Source organism: Mastomys coucha, unplaced genomic scaffold (assembly GCF_008632895.1).
Source record: "Mastomys coucha isolate ucsf_1 unplaced genomic scaffold, UCSF_Mcou_1 pScaffold23, whole genome shotgun sequence".
In the NCBI taxonomy this organism is placed as follows: domain Eukaryota; kingdom Metazoa; phylum Chordata; class Mammalia; order Rodentia; family Muridae; genus Mastomys; species Mastomys coucha.
Genome location: NW_022196906.1, coordinates 25,322,969 through 25,342,204, shown reverse-complemented (window position 1 = coordinate 25,342,204; position 19,236 = coordinate 25,322,969). Strand labels below are relative to the sequence as shown.

The 19,236-nt window shown below is 44.1% G+C and overlaps 1 protein-coding gene across 12 annotated transcripts in view; it reads right to left on the bottom strand.

Moving 5' to 3' along the window:
- Prdm10 (PR/SET domain 10) overlaps positions 1–19,236 on the bottom strand; it is a 103,086-nt gene that overhangs the window by 83,455 nt on the left and 395 nt on the right. For 11 of the 12 annotated variants that reach the window (XM_031343009.1, XM_031343020.1, XM_031343012.1 and 8 more), the window contains exon 1: positions 14,199–14,483. The exons of the other annotated variant lie outside the window; for it this stretch is intronic. The gene's annotated coding sequence lies outside the window, so the exon portion shown is untranslated. Of the gene's footprint in view, positions 1–14,198; positions 14,484–19,236 lie in introns of those variants that run through there. 12 annotated transcript variants of the gene reach the window in all.

The window sequence follows — 19,236 nt, the reverse complement described above, 5'->3', positions numbered from 1 at the left end:
GCTATGCAAGATAAGGACTAAACCCTAGAATCCACTTGACACCCAGAGCAGGGCTGTAATCCCAGGGCTCCTTCAAGACTCAAAGAGGAGGAGAATCTACAGGCAGTCACGAGCCAAGTAGCCTGCCTGGTGTGTTTAATATTAAGCAAGGCAGCTGACATGGACTGACCCCAAGGTCATCCTATGACCACACGTGCACCATGTTGGCACTCACACAGGCAAAGATTTTTTTAAGCATCAAAGGAGCTGAAGATACAGTGATTAAGAGCACTGCTGTTCTTCCGCAGATCCCAGGTTCAGTTCCCAGCACCAACATGGAAGTTCACAACTGTCTGTAACTCCAGTTCCAGGGGATCCTACCCTCTTATCCAGTCTCTGCAGGCATCAGGTATCACATGGTGTAGAGACAGACATACATACATGCAGGCAAAACACTCACATACATAAAATAATAAAGTAAGTCTAAAAAGAAAAGAAGAGAAAAAAGAAATAAAAAGCATCAAACAGTGATTAGAATGGTCTAAACCTGGTTTCTGGGTCTTTTTGGTTTTTTTGGGTTTTGTTTTTGTTTTTCAAGACAGGGTTTCTCTGAGTAGCCCTGGCTGTCCTGGAACTCATTCTGTAGACCAAGCTGACCTTGAACTCAGAAATTCACCTGCCTCTGCCTCCCAAGTTCTGGGAAAAGGTAGAAATCTTAAACCTCATCCTGCTGGTCTACCAAGAGTTTCAAGGTTCATAAACCAGTTTTTCTGACTTCAAACAAGGAGCTGGTAAAAGGTGAATTCAAGACCGACCTGTGAAGAATCGCATGTAATCAGTTGCACCTTCAGAAAAAAAGCACAGAAATCTTTGTAAATCTCCAGGTGACCCTTGCGTAAGCCAGATCTAACTCCAGCACAGCAGGGAAAGAAAAATGCACAGTCATTTGAAAAACAACTTGAGGGCTTCTGATAATAGGGGCAAAGAGAGCTCAGAATTCTTAGCCATCTTAACAATGTGAATAAATATCCTTATACAAACTTCCAAAGGTCAGAGCTCCCACTTTAAAAAAAGAAAAAAGAAACAAACAAACAAACAAACAAACTTGGGCTGTATAAAATCTCAGCAGGTAAAAAGGCACTTGAAACCAAGCCTATCACCTGAGTTTGCTATCTGGAGCCCACACCAATAGAAGCACAGAACCAGCTCTTGCAAGTTGCCCTTTGACCTGAATATGTGCACACGGACACACACACTGAGACACACAGATATACACATACATACACACACACACACACACACACACACACACACACATACAAGTTAAACTAAAACCTTTTTTGTTGCTAAACACTAACTTAGAAGAACATGCACATACATCTTCCTTCAAGATGCAACTGATGCACCAGATTGTTTCATCTAACTGAGGGTCTTTGTGTCTTAGAACCCTGGAGGAAGTAGTGTACTCTCTTTACCAACCAGGCTGTTCTCTCATTTACTTTCCAAGTTTTCCTTACTACATGGAAACAAGCAAATCAGTACCAGACATCCATGTGGATACCTAAAGCTAACTTTGAATATAAACACAGACTCACAAAAATCACCTGAAGACTAAAAAGGGGCTGTAAATGACTAAGTAACTAATACTAGGCCACTCTGTTATTCACTACAGATAGATTTACAAAGTTCCAGCTCTTTCCCTGCAGCTCCCTCCTGAACAGCAGCATCAAATGTAGACAACTTGCAGGCAGACAGATGTCACCTGTGGCATGGGTATGACTCTGCATGGATTGCCACATGCCTCTCCAACTCCCTTTTCTCTAGCTCCTTCGGTAAAGTAGCAGTCACAGTAACTAAGTAAAAAACGTAGAAGTGGGTCTTCTGCAGCCTGAAAAGCTGCAGGTGACTATCCTTCAAAGACTGCCAACCTGACATCTAGATAAAATCCTAGACAAAGGAGACAGAGGCACAGTCTGAAGTAGAAACTGTTTCCTCAGTAAGTTCACTCTGACTTAACCACTGAAAAAATATAGTCTTGTTCAGAAACTGACTACAGACTAAGAAGCTAATTGGTACTGGTTTGAAGTCATTCCCTTTACAGCTAATTCACTGCCCATGTAGACAGGCTAATGAGGGCTTCACCTGTTTTCTACTGCAAACATGTAGATTTTCATTCTGCAACTCATGTGAAATGGGTAAAGTAAGTATTTTATAACAAAGTGATACATCCAGATAGATGACATATTGATGATTTGCTGCTTTTTAAAACTCTTTATCCAGCCTGGTCTACACAGTGAGTTCCAGGACAGCCAGAGCTATACAGAGAAATCCTGTCTCGAAAAACAACAAAAAACAAAAAACAACAACAAAAAACCTCTTTATCTGAGGTTAGGGATATGGCTTAGTGGTAGACACTTGCCTGGAACGCACAAGGCCCTGGATTCTATCTCCAACACAGCAAAAAAGAACAAAAACCAACTTTAAAAAAAAAAAAAAAAACTATCTTGGGAGCTGACTCGATGACTCAGTCAGTGAAGTGCTCACCATGTGAGCATGAAAACCTGAGTTCAGATGCCTCATACCTAGATTAAAAGGCCAGGCATGGAAACACACACCAGTAATCCTAGCACTGGGGAGGCAGGCAGACAGGACCAATGGAGCTTGCTGGCTAGCTAGTCTTGTTGAATTGGTGACCTCCAGGATCATCAAAGGACCTTGACTCAGAAAATATGCAAGTGATAAGCACCTAATGCTCACCTTTGGCGCGCGCGCGCACACACACACACACACACACACCACTCATAGAAAACCTCTCTCACACCAGCAAGTTATTAAGGTCTCTAATAATACTAAACTTTCACCTCCTCGATCTTAATAAAACCCCTACAATAGCCCACCAATCTCTGATCTGGTGTTCAGACATGGAAGCCAGGCTACACTCCAACCCTATACTATGTCATTTTGTAGCTCAACTGTCCTGGAACTCCAGAGCATCCCACCTTAGCGTCCAGAGGTCTGGCATAGAGGAATGTACTACAACCCCTGGTTATCACCAGGATATTTCTTAAAGTGCTTTCTCAGCATGGAGTACTGGAAAAGTAACAGACTGGAAAACAAGCAGGGTTTTATTATCTTGACAACTGAAATAATATCTTTTCTAACTCACAATGTCATTGGTAACATAAAGCAGAATATTTGTTATTTTATATACCTTGAGAGTAGAGAGTATGTTGTGACTCAGTTCTACTAAATCTAAACTATGCCTTGTCCAGAAAAGTCCTACTTCACAATTAAACCATCGACTTGGGAAAGTCTTTTTACTAAGACATGAGTTTTCTCATACCTGATCCATTTCACCAGAAAATGTTTAACTTCAAAATGACAAAATTTTTAAATGATGTGATTACTATTTTTTTGTCTGCATGAAATCAGCTCTCCCAGCCAGTGGCTCTGTGGGCAAAAGCCTTTGCCCCTGAGCCTGAGGACCTGAGGCTGATTGCAAGGCCCCATGGTTGAAGGCAAAGGCACCTCTGCTCACCTCACATGGTGTGTGCCTCCTGTGCAGGTGGCACCTTCAGGTTGGACTCACTAATGCCTGCACCGAGGGAGTTAAATGAGATCACAAAACTGGAATCCTTTGACAGATGCAGGTCTCTATTTTAAAAATCAGCATAATCACAGTCCCACTGGCTCAAAATGCAGACTGTGGAAAGACAATGTTACCTGAGTAAACAAGGAGTGGGCAGTAATAATAGAGCTGCTGCCACTACTGAGCAGTGTGCAGGTGCCAGGCTCTGTGAAATGCCCTTTAAATATCAGCTTTCAAAAAACTCCTCACCACAATCAAGAACGGCTGCTTGTCCAAGCTCAAAACACTACATGGGGCTTCACTCAGACCCATTACCACAGAGCTTGGACCTCTTTCCCCAATGCAGCAACAACTTTTACCCTAGACACACTGCCAGGGCCCAACATGGTTTGCCTTTGCTGCTGGCTCCCAGCTTCCACCAGATGATGCAATCACAAAGCTAGACTGCATCTCAAGAGAAGCAGAGGAGGTTGGAATTTACTCAGCCCACAAAGAGCTTTAATTGAGCAAATTGCTCAAAAGCCAGAGAGCTAAGTAACTACAAAGCCATAGTGAAGGGTTCCCATTGGGGAAGGAAGGAGAGAGAGAGAGAGAGAAAGAGAGAGAGAGAGAGAGAGAGAGAGAGAGAGAGAGAGAGAGAGAGAGAGAGACAAAGACAAAGACAGAGACAGACACAGAGAGAGACACAGAGAGAGACACAGAGAGAGAGAGTATGTGTGTGTGTGTGTGTGTACAGGTACCTGCATAAGCTAGCTGGTTTTTTAAAGAGAGAGCTGCTCAAAAGCCAGAGAGCTAGGTAACTAACAAAGTCATTACCAATGGCTTCCCATTGGGAAAGAAAAGAAAAGGTGTGTGTGTGTGTGTGTGTGTGTGTGCGTGCCTGAGGCTGTGTACCAGAGTGTGCACTTGTGATGACATCTACGACAATCTCAGGTGTCATACCTCAGGCACTGTCCACCTTTTAGTGCTCCTAAGATAAGCTTTCTCATTGGCCTGGATGTCATCAATAGTGAGCTTCACAGATTCTCTTGTTTTAGTCATGCCTTGGCCTCTTGTCTCTGGGATTACAAACTCCACCAGTGTCTAGCTCTATTATATACTGTCCTAATGATGTTGCTTTCCAGGTAGCTTTGCCAAAAAACCATACTCCTACCAGTCTTATATGAAGATCACTACTGTTTAGCATCCTTAGGATTTGGGAGTTGCCTACTTCTACTTGGATGTATGGGAATATGTCATTGTGGATTTAATTTATGTTTCCTTAGTTACAAGGCTGAACAGACATAAATATATGGGTTTCTTTCTCATTTTCCAAGGCCCTGTTGAAGACTCCTGACTGTCACATGCACATGCAGCACCTTGCTTAAGGAGTCTCTTCTCTAACCAGAGGCTACGCACGTACTTCTATACATTAACTTCCAGAAGCTTTCTCATTATGCTCTTCACCTGCTTCCTGGGTGTTTGAATATGTATGATCCTATTTCTAGACTGCTTATGGTGTTCAATTGATATATCATTATTAATTTGTCAAAAGCAGCATTATGTTGTTTGAAGTATCAGTTCTTGGTCTCTGGCAGAGAAGGTTCTCAATTTTTCTTTCAAGAGTGATCTGCCCCTTTAGAAGCAGTTTGTCTACTTTTTGTCTTTGTTTTTTGTTTTCTGTTTTTTTGGTTTTTTCAAGACAGGGTTTCTCTGTATAACTCTTGCTGTCCTGGAACTCACTCTGTAGACCAGGCTGGCCTCAAACTCAGAAATCCTCCTCCCTCTGCCTCCCAAGAGCTAGGATTAAAGGCGTGCACCACCATTGCCCGGCTCTACTTCTTCATTTCTGTTGTAGCTACATTTCCAGAGGTTTGACATCTTTGTAACACTGGACAGTCTTTGAACTTCTCTGGTCCCATATTACTCAAAGTCACTCTAGAAAGTTTTTAGGTTTTTTTTTTTTTCTACAAAATCATACACATATTTTGTTGAATTTATCTGTAGGGGTAGGACTATACATCAGTAATAGAATCTTGCCTGGCACATGCTAAGGGCTGCATTTGATCAACAGTACCATAAATATACATATCTGCTACAGTTTACAACTGTTGAAAACCATGGATCCGGAAGTGGGGTATGAAAAAAATATTTTTGTAAGAGGAAAAGATGTCTTAGTTAAAACTGTCCTAAAGAAATGTTGGGTGTGGTGGCACATGCCTTTAATCCCAGCACTAGAAGTAGTGGCAGGCAAGAAACTCTGTAGGCCAGCCAAGACTACAGAGTGAGACCATGTCTTAAAACAACATCAACAAAATGTCCCCAAAAGGCCTGTGTGTTTAAGGCTTGGTTTTCAGCTTACCATTACTGGTAGGTGGTGAATATTAAGAACTGGGTACTTTCAGGTCACTGGGAGAAGGTGCCCTTCAAGGAGAGTGTGGGACTCTTTCTTCCCTTTCTGGTCATAAGGCCCTACCAATATGTTCCCATTGTGATATGCTGCAGCCAGTTGGTCATAGAAAGGAAACTCCAAAGTTATAAATCAAATGATTCTTTTCTCTCTATGAGTTGATTATATCCAGTATTTGCTCTAGGGATGAAAAGCTGGGTAGCACAGCAGGAACTTGAGATAGTTATCATAAATATGAATATTACTTTACTAAAGCTCTTAAATCAAAGGCTATCAAAACAGTGATTAATCTCATTTTAATCCTAGAATTACTGCTTTGTTGAAGACATTTGAAAAAACCTAAACATCACATTAAAAAGCATTCTTAGCCAGGCGCTGGTAGCACATGCCTTTAATCCCAACAATGAGGAGGCAGAGAATCTCTGTGTTTGAGGCCAGCCTAGTCCAGGACAGCCAAGACTACACCAAAAATCCCTGTCTCAAAACCAAAAGAAAAGGCTAGAGAGATGCTCAGCGGTTAAGAGTACATACTGCTCTTCCAGAGATCCTGAGTTCAATTCCCAGCAACCACGTGGTGGCTCACAATATCTCTTCTAGTGTGTCTGAAGACAGCTACAATGTACTCATATAAATAAAAATAAATAAGTCTTTAAAAAGAAAAAAGCATTCTAAGGCCACACCTTTAGTCCTAGCACTTGGAAGGCAGAGCAAGCAGATCTGAGTTTGAGGCCATGCTGGTCTACACAGTGAGTTCCAGGATAGCCAGTGCTAGATTGAGAGACCTTGTTTCAAAAACAAAGTATTCTAAACTTCAATGTTCAAAGGTACTTATATTTATCAATAACGGATTAATTAAAATCCAGGAGATGCATGATTGCCTCTCAGAGGTCTAAGCTATTGCTGAAGATACCACACACTAAAGGAAAGGAGGAAAAGATGTAATTATATTTTACTTAAGAATATATTAAAAATAAAGTAAAATCTAGAAGCTGGAGAGCTAGGGGTGTGCTCAATAGAAGAGCACTTTCCTAGGCTGGGTTCCATTTTCACATCTCACACACACATGCACATGCACGCATGCATGTATACCTAAACCCAGAATGATTTTTAAGCCATCAACCTCAAGAGAAAAAAAATGAATAAATGATGACAAGATTGAAACTCATTAATACCCACACACCACTGTCTAGGACTAAGAATGCAGAGTTCTTACATGTATTGGCTGCCTCCTCACTCTTTTTTGGTTCACCAAATCTGTCAACTCTTGCTTTTTGTAAAATTGAACACGGTTCTATTGTTAGCATGATTTTGGGGTTTTTTGGACCCCCTCCTTTTTTTTTCCAGACAGGGTTTCTGTGTGTAGCCCTGGCTGTCCTGGAACTCACTCTGTAGAACAGGTTGGCCTCGAACTCAGAAATCCGCCTGCCTCTGCCTCCCAAGTGCTGGGATTAAAGGCGTGCACCACCACTGCCTGGCTTTATCTTTTCTTTTTACTTTGTTTTCTCTTAGGGGGAGGTTGCAAAAGCAGAGGGCATATATAAAGAGACGGGGAAGTGAGATTGGGGTACATGATGTGAAATTCTCAAAGATTCAATAAAAAGACTTTTGGTTTTTGTTTTGTTTTTAAAGAAAGTGCTTACTGGGCTGGAGAGGTGGCTCAGCAGTTAAGAGCACTGGCTGCTTTTCCAGAGGTCCTGAGTTCAAATCCCAGCAACCACATGGTGGCTCACAACCATCTGCAATGGGATTCGATGCCCTCTTCTGGTGTCTGAATTTAGCAACATATACTCATATACATAAATAAATAAATCATTAAAAAGAAAAAAGAAGGGGCTAGAAAGATGGCTCAGCGGTTAAGAGCACTGACTGCTCTTTCAAAGGTCCTGAGTTCAAATCCCAGCAACCACATGGTGGCTCACAACCATCTGTAATGGGATCCGATGCCCTCTTCTGGTGTGTATGAAAATAACTATAGTGTACTTATATATAACAAATAAATAAATCTAAAAAAATCTTATAAGAAAAAGAAAAAAGAAAAAGAAAGTGCTTGCTGCTCTTGCAGAGAACGAGGGCCTGGTTCTCAGCACCCATATGGTGGCTCATAACCATCCCTAACTCCAATTCCAAGAGCTCTAACACCCTCTTCTGGTTTCCAAGGGTACTTCTGCACATAGTGCTGGCATACACACAGGTAAACACTTACATACATTTTACAAAGCTAGACAGATATACTACAAACTTTGGTTACAGGACATGAGAAGGCAAGGCTGCACCCAGCTGGACGCTTCATCTCAGTGGCTGGCTGTCAAGGCGCTGCAAGGTACTCCATAGGCCACTAGGGGAGAAAAGTCATTAACAGCCTTCTTCCTTGGTTGTGGTTCTGCATGCGACACCACCAACCTCCCAGGCATGCCGTATGCAGACAGTGTATGACAGTTACAGGAGTAGCCAACTGCTTTGTGCTTGGCTTTGAGGCCTGCTCCACAAGAGAGAATTCCTGCCAGGTATTGAAAACCTATCAAAAGCCTGATGCCACAGGGATCACTGCAGTGAAGAAGCGAGTGTTATGCTAAATAAACATATTGTGTCCATCAAACTGCCTTCCAAATATTTATATTTGTGCCCACAGACTAGTGCTCTATCAGCTCTGGTCAAAATATCAACTTTGTGCAGCAGATAATACTTACGGAAGAGATACATAACTGGCTGAAGTGCTAAGAGCATACAGCAGAATGCTGTCATAAATAAGACATCTTTAACATACACATTCTTTTTCTCTCTCCTTCAACCCACCTTCCCACCCCCAACACACACAGACACACACACACACAAACATACACACGTTCAGAGTACATCAAAGAAGAAGGGATGGAGGATGCAGGAGAAATGGCTCACTGGTTACAAGCATTTCCTGCTCTTGCAGAGAATCAGGGCTCAGTTCCCAGCATCCACATAGTGGCTCACAATTGTCTGTAACTCCAGTCTTAGGGGATCAGACACTCTCTTCTACCTAGCACCAGGCACACACATGGTTCACATACATACATACATTCGTATGTATTAAAAAAAAAAAAAAAAAAAAAAAAAAAACCTTTTTAATTTAAGGAATACACGGTGGAGAGCAACTGAGGAAGACGGCTATTGTCCACAGCCTCCAGCTTCCACTTGTACACACACACTCATGCATATGATACTGCCAAGACAGACAAACTAGATCTCATTTTGATATTAAGTTCAAACAATGGGCTGAATATGCATTAATTCAATAACATTTGACACAACTATTAGGAAGTGGTTCAAAGACTAAGGTACTCTTCAAAGGAATACTTGTGGGTTTGTGAAAGCTACCATAACCACTAGAAAAACCAAACACACCTACAGTTAGCACTATTAGCTGACACTAGAGGAGTCTAAAGACAATAAGCACATAATATTATTGCTGCATGAGAACATCCCACTCCATCAGGCTAAGGCTGAGGTGGTCAATAAAAATATGGGAGCCACATAATTTGGAAGTTTCCAGTAACCATGATGTTTAACTGCAGAAGCAGGTAAATTATGTTATTTAGCCCATATATATTTTTCATACTAAATCTCAAAACTTGATGTGCACATTCACGCTAGCATACTACATACACGTCATAGTTCAGAAGTTTAACAGACACAGGCTACTGGCTAACAGGATACTACATATGCTGCTGGAAGGGAACATAGCAGGGGAATGCTATATAAGTCACAACCTCAGAGTCCCTGATGCTGGAAGACAGCACCGAGGACAACTCGAGTGAGTTTTCTCCTTCCGCCTTGCGGTCTCAGGACTGTGCCAAGGCCTCAGGTTTGCTACCAGGTGCCTTTAGCAGCTGAACCACCCCTCCAGCCCTCACTCTAATTCTGAAGTAAATGAGTTAAACTTTAAAAATAACCAACAGTAACCAGCTATTTCATCAGATTGCCCATAACCTTCTGGTCAAAGCCCTATGCAGTATTGATTTTTATAACTACTGTTTTCAGGACATTTTAACTAGTCTTGCTGCTACCTGAAATTAACCATAACTTTCTTCTTCCCTAACAAGTTCCTCATACATACATCCCTCTTAATTCACTAAACTGTTTAAAGTTATTTTAAAAAATGCTTCAGGAGCTATGAAGATGCTCAAAGGTTAATAAGAGAACTTGCTGCTCTTGCAGGGGATCTATCTGGCTTAGGGTCCCAGCACCCACAGAGACTTACAACCATTTGGAACTATAGTTCCAAAAAATCTCACACCCTCTTCTGGCCTCTAGGGATACCAGGTCTGTATACGGTGCACACATCCATAAATACACAAAAAATAATAATCTTTAGAAGAAGAAGGGGAAGAGGAGAAGGAGGAAGAGGAAGAAGAGGAGGAAGAAGAGGGAGAACTTCCAGTCATTCCTACAATCTGAACAGATTGTCACCCAGGCATGAGCGACAGGAAGAGAAAAGACCTCAGAAAGAGGGGAGAGGGGCCTGTGTTTCAGAAGGAGCACCATGGTGCAAACTCACAGAAGCTACAAGAAATAAAGTGGAGCTGAACAAGCTCAGTGTCCCAAATGAGCCTTTGCTTGGCACTAGAGTGGTATTTCAAAAGGACAGAAGCCAGAGAGCCTTCTACCACTTACAAGGTGATTCAACTCAACCACAAAAGTGGTAAGGAAAATGTCTACAGTATGGACCAAAGCACCCTATTCACTCTCCAGCTCCTACCCCACTTGGCTCCAGGAGAAGTACTGTAGAACCACTGTGCAAAACTCTGGTTGGCCCAAGCATTTGTGTGGGGTGGGGAGGGGCATGCACTGGGGACTGAACTCAAGGCCTTACCCAGACACTCTGAAACTGAGCTATATTCCCAGCCCTAACATTGCATTTTTCTTAACTCACTAGGATTAATTTCCACTCGTTAATCTAACAGAGTGTCAATCATAAACAGAAACAAGTTCTGCATGTAGGAAAGCAGGTAGCTGGACTGGGAGTATCTACACTTCTAGGACAATATGTATTTGAATGGCAGTAACCATTGGCACTCAAGTTTAAACTACAACAGGATGCTTACTAGTTTAAACAGTGTAATCGTTACCAAATGAAATCATGCAATCACCATGTATTTACTACTTCGTAAAATGTAAACGTACCGAGGAAATGGAAATTACAACTCAGTGCTCAATCAGTCAGTCAGTTCTACCTGGTGTTCAGAAGCCTGCCTGTCCTTTTCTGTTTTTGTTTTTTTTTTTTTTTTTTTTTTTTTTTTTTTTGGTTTTTCAAGACAGGGCTTCTCTGTGTCGTCCTGGCTGTCCTGTAACTCACTCTGTCTGTAGACCAGGCTGGCCTCGAACTCAGAAATCCGTCTGCCTCTGCCTCCCAAGTGCTGGGATTAAAGGCGTGCGCCACCACTGCCCGGCCCTTTTCTATTGTTTTTAACTCGTGGGTATATGTGTGTGCTTACCAGCCTATGACTGCATACCTGGAGCCCAGAGACCAAGTATCTTCCTCGATCACTCCCCACCTTACTTTCTAAAACTGAGACATTCATAAACTCACTTTACCTGACTGGTGGAGCACCAAGTCCCCAAGATCAGCAGGTCTTCACCAAGTGCTGTGTCACAGGCATGCTGTTACATAACTGGCTTTTATGAGGGTACTGGGAATTAGAATTCAGTTCCTCATGTTTACACAACAAACACTTTATCCACCCAGCTAACTCATGGACCCCAAAGTTTTGCTGGTTTTTCTGTGTAGCCTTGGATGTCCTGGAACTCGACTCTGTCGATCAGTCTGCTTATGTCTCACCAGTGCTGAGATTAAAGGTGTGTACCAACTTTTTTTCTTTAATTGTTGGGGATACGTGTACAGGTGTAATCTGTGGACTTGGTTCTCCCCTTCCACACACTAGGTGGTTCCTTAGAACAAACTCAGGCAACCCAGCTTTCCAGGCAGGCAGCTTTACCTGCTGAGCACTGTCTCATCATGGACCCAGGTTTTGCTTTTAAAAGTAAAATGTGCCAGATGTGCTGGCATACACCTTTAAGCCCAGGAGGTGGAAACAGGCAGAAGTCTTTGAGTTTCAGGCCAGCTTGGGTCTATCTATTCAAGCCAGCTAAAACTGCACAGTGAGACTCTGTCTCTAAAGAACAAAGCAAAGCCCAGAGTAGCAGGGCTTGACTTTAATCTCCTTTAATCCCAGCAGACAAGCAGCTCTGAGAGTTCCAGGCCTGCCAGCACTGCATGTCTCAAAATAAATATTTTAAGTAAAATGAGTAAGAAAATGACTCTTTTAGTTCATAGGACTTTGTATGGCAAATTACCAGTGAAGTATTTAAGCACCCATCTACACTGAAAAAAGATACTAAGCCACAGGAAGTGCTCACACAAATATCTTGTGCATGCATATTTGTCCTTGCACAAAAAATCAGTAAGGATTTTATCTAGTCATTATATTTTTGGGCTCTTTACTTCTTATGCTGTTTCTATGATAATCATGTGTTACTTATATTAAAAAGGAAAAAGGCAAGAAATTGGCCAGGCAATCTGAGGTTATATTGGAGTGATATTCCATAATCACTAAATAAAAAGCATTTAGGGGGTTTGAAGACAGAGCCTTGCCTCACTTGGTCATGCTCACCTACATCCATGCCTGCAATACAATGTACAAATTACTTTTGGTGGATCATGTTACAAATCATTACAAAATGTAAAAATGACTTAATCTGGAAAAGAAAAAAAAAGACCCTTAAGGAAAAACTATGTCAGAAGATTGATGTTATTGGAATAATTGAGTCACAAGGTGGAAAAAAACCTTGATCCAAAATAAAAATGTAAACCTACTAAATGATGGAATTGTTCTCGTGAAAATAGTTCATTTTGGGTCAATTTTGCCTCATCTTGTAAAACGTAAACCTAGTAAAGTTACTAAATATACCAGATTGCGCAAACATTGTAGGTTACTTTACCTCCAATCAATCCCGATTTCGTTTTCTCAATTCTAGAGCAACAAATAAGTACAGTTTATGGGTGTAGAAGGTATTGTGGTGGCCCCAAAGGAGGGGATGGGTACAAAAGAATACAATGTAATGCTACACATCCTCCGGCCCACAAAGAGCTTACTGCTGCAGTGGCGCGAACAGGTCAGAAAGCGAGACTAGTCAAGAGTACCTTTTGCTTTTAATGAAAAGTAGATAGATACATTTGCCCTTAAACACAAGACTAGTGCAAGATGTGCAGGCAAGCTCTTAAGGATTCATGGTATGAGATTTTAGCTGGGTGGATTTCATCAGTTAACACCACAAAACCAACCCCTATTCTCTGGCTTAAGTGTGCATACATATATATTGGTTGAAAGTGGGTTGAAATCCAACTAATCCACCTAACAAGGCTAAAATAATAGCACCCGATTCCAGTAGCCTTCGTATACCGGCAAAGCAGGTCGCAACTATGCCACTTTACCTAGTACCTACTCAACCTGGCTACAGACTTTTCTCGTTTTAATCTTAGCTCAATGAGAGCCCGACTCCCTAAAAGACCCGCCTCGCTCGCCAGTTTTCTTGGTTCTCGGCCTCCGCCCTACCCAGCCCGCCATCGCGTTTGCAGACGGACCCGCAGGAGCGGTGCCCGCACTTTTGCGGGCGGGGTGGCTGGGAACAGCGAGCCAGGATACCCGCACGAGAACCCACGGCCACGCGCACCACCACCCCCAGCACGAGTCCCGGCCCGCGGACACAGGTCCGCCCAACCGCCGCCCGGCGCGCAGGCAGCCCAACCGCCGTCCCGGCCCAACCAACGCGGGAGGGGAGAGAGGAGCGCACGGCCGGCAGGGCACGCGAGCCGTTCGTGGGGCACGGGGCAGGCTACGCGCCGGGGAGTCGAGACGGGCGGCGCCGAAGCCCACGCTGGACTCGGGGCCCGGACGGCTTCCCGGAGGGGACTCTCCCCTCTCCGCGTAGAAGGTGCAGATGGTTTGACCCCCCACCCCGAGCGAGGTGCCTCGTCCCAGCCCCGGCTGGACTGTACCATCGGGCGGTGCCGCCGGGATTGCTCCCCCCACCACTACCATCAGTTCCCCCCCCACCCGGGTCCGCGGTCGGTTGGCCCCGGCCGGGCGCTGAGACGCAGAAAGAGCTGGGCGCCATTTTGGGTGGGACTAAGCAAAGACGAAACACTCTCCCGGGCGATGGGATACTCCGGACCCCGGTTTATCCGGTTCCCTTAATCCTTTAGGTACTTACACGACGTTGGGTGAGGGGAGCTGGAAGATCAGTGGGTCCCGGATCCTCTCTCCCTAGGGGTGATGGAAATCAAACCCCCCCGCCGCCTCCAGGTGGTTCTTCCCGCCGCAGAGTGGGAGCTGCATAAAAGGCGGGGTCTTATTAGCATAATCTGCCTGGCAACCTGATCTCAACGTTATGTGATTGGCTAAACTTTGAAAGTCCCATGATGTTCCTAGAGACCAGGAACGCTGGGTCGAACTGACAAGCCCAGATTTAAGAGTCATGACGAAAATCCTGGGACGCTAATTCAGTCGGCAGAGAAGCCAGAAGGAGATTCACACAATGGCCCAATGACTGAAGGCCTCTTTATTTCGTGCTCTGCAGTTCATGTAAAACCCAATAGAAGAGCGGGTCTCTGGCGGTGCTCGCCTGCGTTTGTACTCTAAGCCAATCAGAAAGCCCCACTGTTTGCATTCAGGGTCAAGGCCCATCTAAGAACCTTGGCGGGCTAGTGAAGGGGCTCAGTCCAGCGTGCTTGAGCATCCACCGTGGAAGACCCAATGCACACCCGAGTTCCCAGCCCACCTGTCCCACACACGCGGGTCCTGGGAAGCTCTCGAGGTATGGGGCCGCGATTCTACCCGCCCCAGGGCGGACTTGCACCGAAGGCGCGCGCCCGGGGCCTCTGCGCGAGTGTGACACGCCTTTCCGGGACTACAGAAACCGGTTAAACAGACTGCGCCCCGCTGGCCCACGAGTGGCCTATCAGCCTGCCAGACACAAGGGGACTGGGTCATCAGACCTTGCGGTCCCTTTAGAGTGCCTGCACTACATCTCTCTTTTCCACCATTTACCATTCTGGAAATGCGTTTTTCAGAAGCAGCCGGGGTGAGGATGTGTCTCAGAGTGCTTGCCTGCCACACTTAGTCCCGTGCTCAAGTCCCAGCACCACATAACCCTGGAGCTGTGGTGCACTCTGAAGGCGGAGGCAGCAGTTAAAGGCCAGCTTAAGCTACTTGAGTCCGGGGTGAGGTTTAGTCAACACTGAACAAACAAAAATGACAGAACTCTCTTCTTTCTTAACTTAGGACATCCACCACATCGTACTTAAGACTGTCTTCTCAAAGTTCAGCCAGGTGTGTAGAAACAAGCTCAGGCTTTGAAATGAAACAAGCTGGGAACTTTCCCCACTGAAAAATCGAATGGCAACCAAATGCCTGAGACCTTCACTCTTTGTGTCTGCAGGGAATATTTTCATTGCCCATGACCTGTACTTTGCTGTGTTGCCTTGAAGGTTAAATGAGATCATACTTAAAAGTTCGCTTCTAACACTCACTGGAACGTTAAGAAACAGAAATGTTAGTGATGATAAAACCTACAGAGAGACAGCTAGATAACCCAAACTCATAATCCCAGTTCCTGAGTGCAAAGGCAGAATTATTTGAGGGTAATATGGTCTATACAGTTGCAGGCCAGCCAGCAGTATACAACAAAATTCAGTTTCCAGACAAAACCCCCTACAAAGCTACCGTCTAGTCAAGAAAAAAGAAATACCAGGAAACAAAAGACTCGAGGACAGAGAACATCCACAGGGAGAAAAACTAAAATCCATTTGACTATATTGCCTACAATGTTGTTTAAATGACTGAGAACAGTGAAAAGCTGAGGCCAGTTTTTAAAACTCAAAGACAGGACAGCCTTGGAAGGCAGGACTTGATGGAGAATCCATGATTTGTTCCTCCATGGACCCCTCTGGGAGCAGCACTAGACATGGAATAAAGGAATAAAGGCAGCAGGCCCTGCTGAACCCAGTAGAAAAGAAAGCATGAAAGGGGGATGGATGAGCTGGACTCGCATTTGTCACATACAGCACTGTTCCTCTCCTCTCTGGGTCTATTAACAAGAAGCCATTTGCTTCTGGAATGTTTTATAGTAGCTAGAGAAGTCTCTGGAATGATGGCTCAATGATGTGAGTCCAAAAACGCCAGAGGTAGATGGGTCCTGTATGGCCTTGGAAGGCTGCCGTGCCCTCTACCATGGCCTCTGGAGATCCTTTTGAGATTTAACAATATTATATCTTTTCTGATGGATTAAGAGTCCCAGAGGTCAGGTTACCAGAGATGACAAGAAGGAAAACGCAACTGGAGAAATGGGACTATCTATCCAACTGGGACTTAAGTAAATGCTCTAAAAACCTTTTTTATAACCAGAATAGGGTTACTGTGATAGATGAGGAGACCAATTTTTATTATTATTTCTGTAATGTGTTAGGAATGTCCTCATTGCAGTTGTCTTCATTCCTGTTTGTGTATGTACATGTACATGTGTGTATATGTGTGAACTGTTAGGTCTCAAACCCACAACAAATGGCTGAGGCCCTCATTAATGTATCAAAGCAGTGGTCGCCATGTTCTGCCTGCATCCTTAAGTGCCTATCTGTTATGTGGTATGGTTGGCATAGCCCTCCCCCTCCCCTAAACTCCAACCTAGAGGCTGGGTCGCCCTTCCTCCAGCTGCCCTTCCCCATATAATCTAGCCATTTTGGTTACCAGTCCTTTTTGGTCCACTTTTTACTCTCTTGGCCAGTCTCCTGGCCCAGGTGCCCGCCTCTAAGTCAGTGGCTCCCTTCTCCCCTCTCACATGCCCCAGCTTACTCTGTTCACTCTGGACTCTCGCAGACATCTCTGCCTCTCCCTTCTATCTACAATAAACTTTCTCTAACATACCTAGAAGTGGTCATGTCCTTCCATTTTTATTTATTTATTTTTCATTTGTGGACACGCATGCATGTGTGTGTGTGTGTGTGTGTGTGTGTGCGCACGCATGCGTGTGTGTGTGTGTGTGTGTGTGTGTGTGTGTGTGTGCTCTATAGTTGTATGTGCAGGTGTGCATATGGAGGCCAGAGGTCAGCTTCAGCTGTTGTTCCTCAGGATAGCTACCTATCTTATTTTTTTTTCAGATTTATTTATTTACTTTGTGCATATGCCTATCTTATTTTTAAAGTAGGTTTTCTGCCTGGGACCTGGTACTTATAGATTAAGCAAGGCAATCTGGTGAGTGAGTCCCAAGAATCACTGCTGTCTCTGTCTCCCCAGTGCTGAGGATTACAAGTAGACACATGTATGTCATGCTTTTGTGTTTTGTTTTGTTTTGGGTGTGTGTATTTTCAAGGTAGAGTTTCTATGTATAACCCTGGAAAACTCTGTATAGACCAGGCTAGCCTCAAACTCACAGAGATCCACCTGTCTGTACGTCCTCTGAGTGCCAGGACTAAAGGTGTGCGGCTCCACTGCCCCACCCCATGTCATGCTTTTTATGTGGGTTCTGGGTTTTGTGCTTCTTAGTTATCTCCCTAGCCCTAAAGCATTCCCTACCTACAGTACAGGAGACTGACCTTGGTGTCTCACACCTAACAGGCAAGTGCCTTACCACTGAGCCACGACTCAGCCCTCTTTTTGATTTTTTAATTTTCAGGCAGCGTCTCATTAACTTGCCCAGGCTGGTCTTGAACACACTCTGTAACTTTCAGGGTAGCCAGAATTATAGGCCTATACTACCTGGCCTGTTCTAAAGCTTTGATAGGCACAAATACTTCAATGATGCACAAGCCTACCAACTTTTTAAATTTCAACTGTCTGCCGTCTCAAAAACCTGCCACTTATTTATTTATTTTGTACACATACTAAAATTTTCTGTGCCAGAAGCATGCATGTGTGCCACTGTTCTAAGCAATACGAGAGAACAGAAAAGCGCTGTCATTAAGCTTCCAGTTAAATGGAGGCAAGAACAAAGTTCACAGATCATTCCAAGTGATGGTGTGACAAGGAAAGTAATGCAGGGAAATGGAAGAGATAAGGAATACCGACTATTGAAATGGGTGCCCCGAAGTCTCTAGCTCTGTTTAGTTTTTGTTTGTTTGGTTGGGTTTCTTTTATTTGGTTGGTTGTTTTGGTTTTGTTCCACCTTTTTTTCCCCTCTGAAACAAGTAAGCTCTCTATGTATGTAGCTCTAGCTGGCCTAGAACTCACTATGTAGACCATGCTGGCCTCAAACTCATAGACATCCTACTGCTTCTGCCTCCCCAGTGCTGGGAATAAAAGTATGTACCACCGCCAGGCAGTGGTGGCACACACCTTTAATCCCAGCACTTGGGAGGCAGAGGCAGGTGGATTTCTGAGTTCAAGGTCAGCCAGGGTTACACAGAGAAACCCTGTCTTGAAAATAAATAAACAAACAAGTATGTACCACTATGCCATCTGGGCAATGGCTCTGTTGATAGAGGATTTTCTCTGCAAAAACAGGGACCTGAATTTAATTCCCAGAGCCCACGTAAAAGATTCCCAATGCCTCTATAAAAGCCAGACGTAGCAGTATATGATCATAATTCCACCTTTGGGGCCGAGAATGCAGCGGGATATATTCCTAGATTCTCTGATGAGCTGCAAACTAATAAAAAAACCTAGCCGGTCGCTGATGGCACACGCCTTTAATCCCAGCACTTGGGAGGCAGAGGCAGGCAGATTTCTGAGTTCGAGACCAGCCTGGTCTACAGAGTGAGTTCCAGGATAGCCAGGACTATACAGAGAAACCCTGTCTCAAAACAAAACAAAACAAAAGGGGGGGGGACTAGATTAAGGTAAAAAGAAGACCAGCCATGTTACAAATTAAGGGAACATTCCAACCTGTGAAGATAGCCTAAAAGTCCTCCCCCACACTCACACAAAGGTAAAATGTTCTTTTATCACATACAGAACACATTGAAATAGAGCATCATCTCTGAACACAGAACAGCAAGTCCTGGCTTTCTATAAGCTCCCAACAGAACATAAACCGTGACCTCAAAAGAATTCCTTCTCCAGTTGGAGTGGTTCATGCCTTTAATCCCAGCACTTGGAAAGCAGAGTCAGGTGGATCTCTGAGTTCAAGGTGGAGCTGGTCTACAGAGAGAGGTTCTAGAACAGCTAAGGCTATTAGAAAGATGCTCTCTCCTGACAGTGGTGGCGCACTCCTTAAATCCCAGCACTTGGGAGGCAGAGGCAGGTGGATTTCTGAGTTC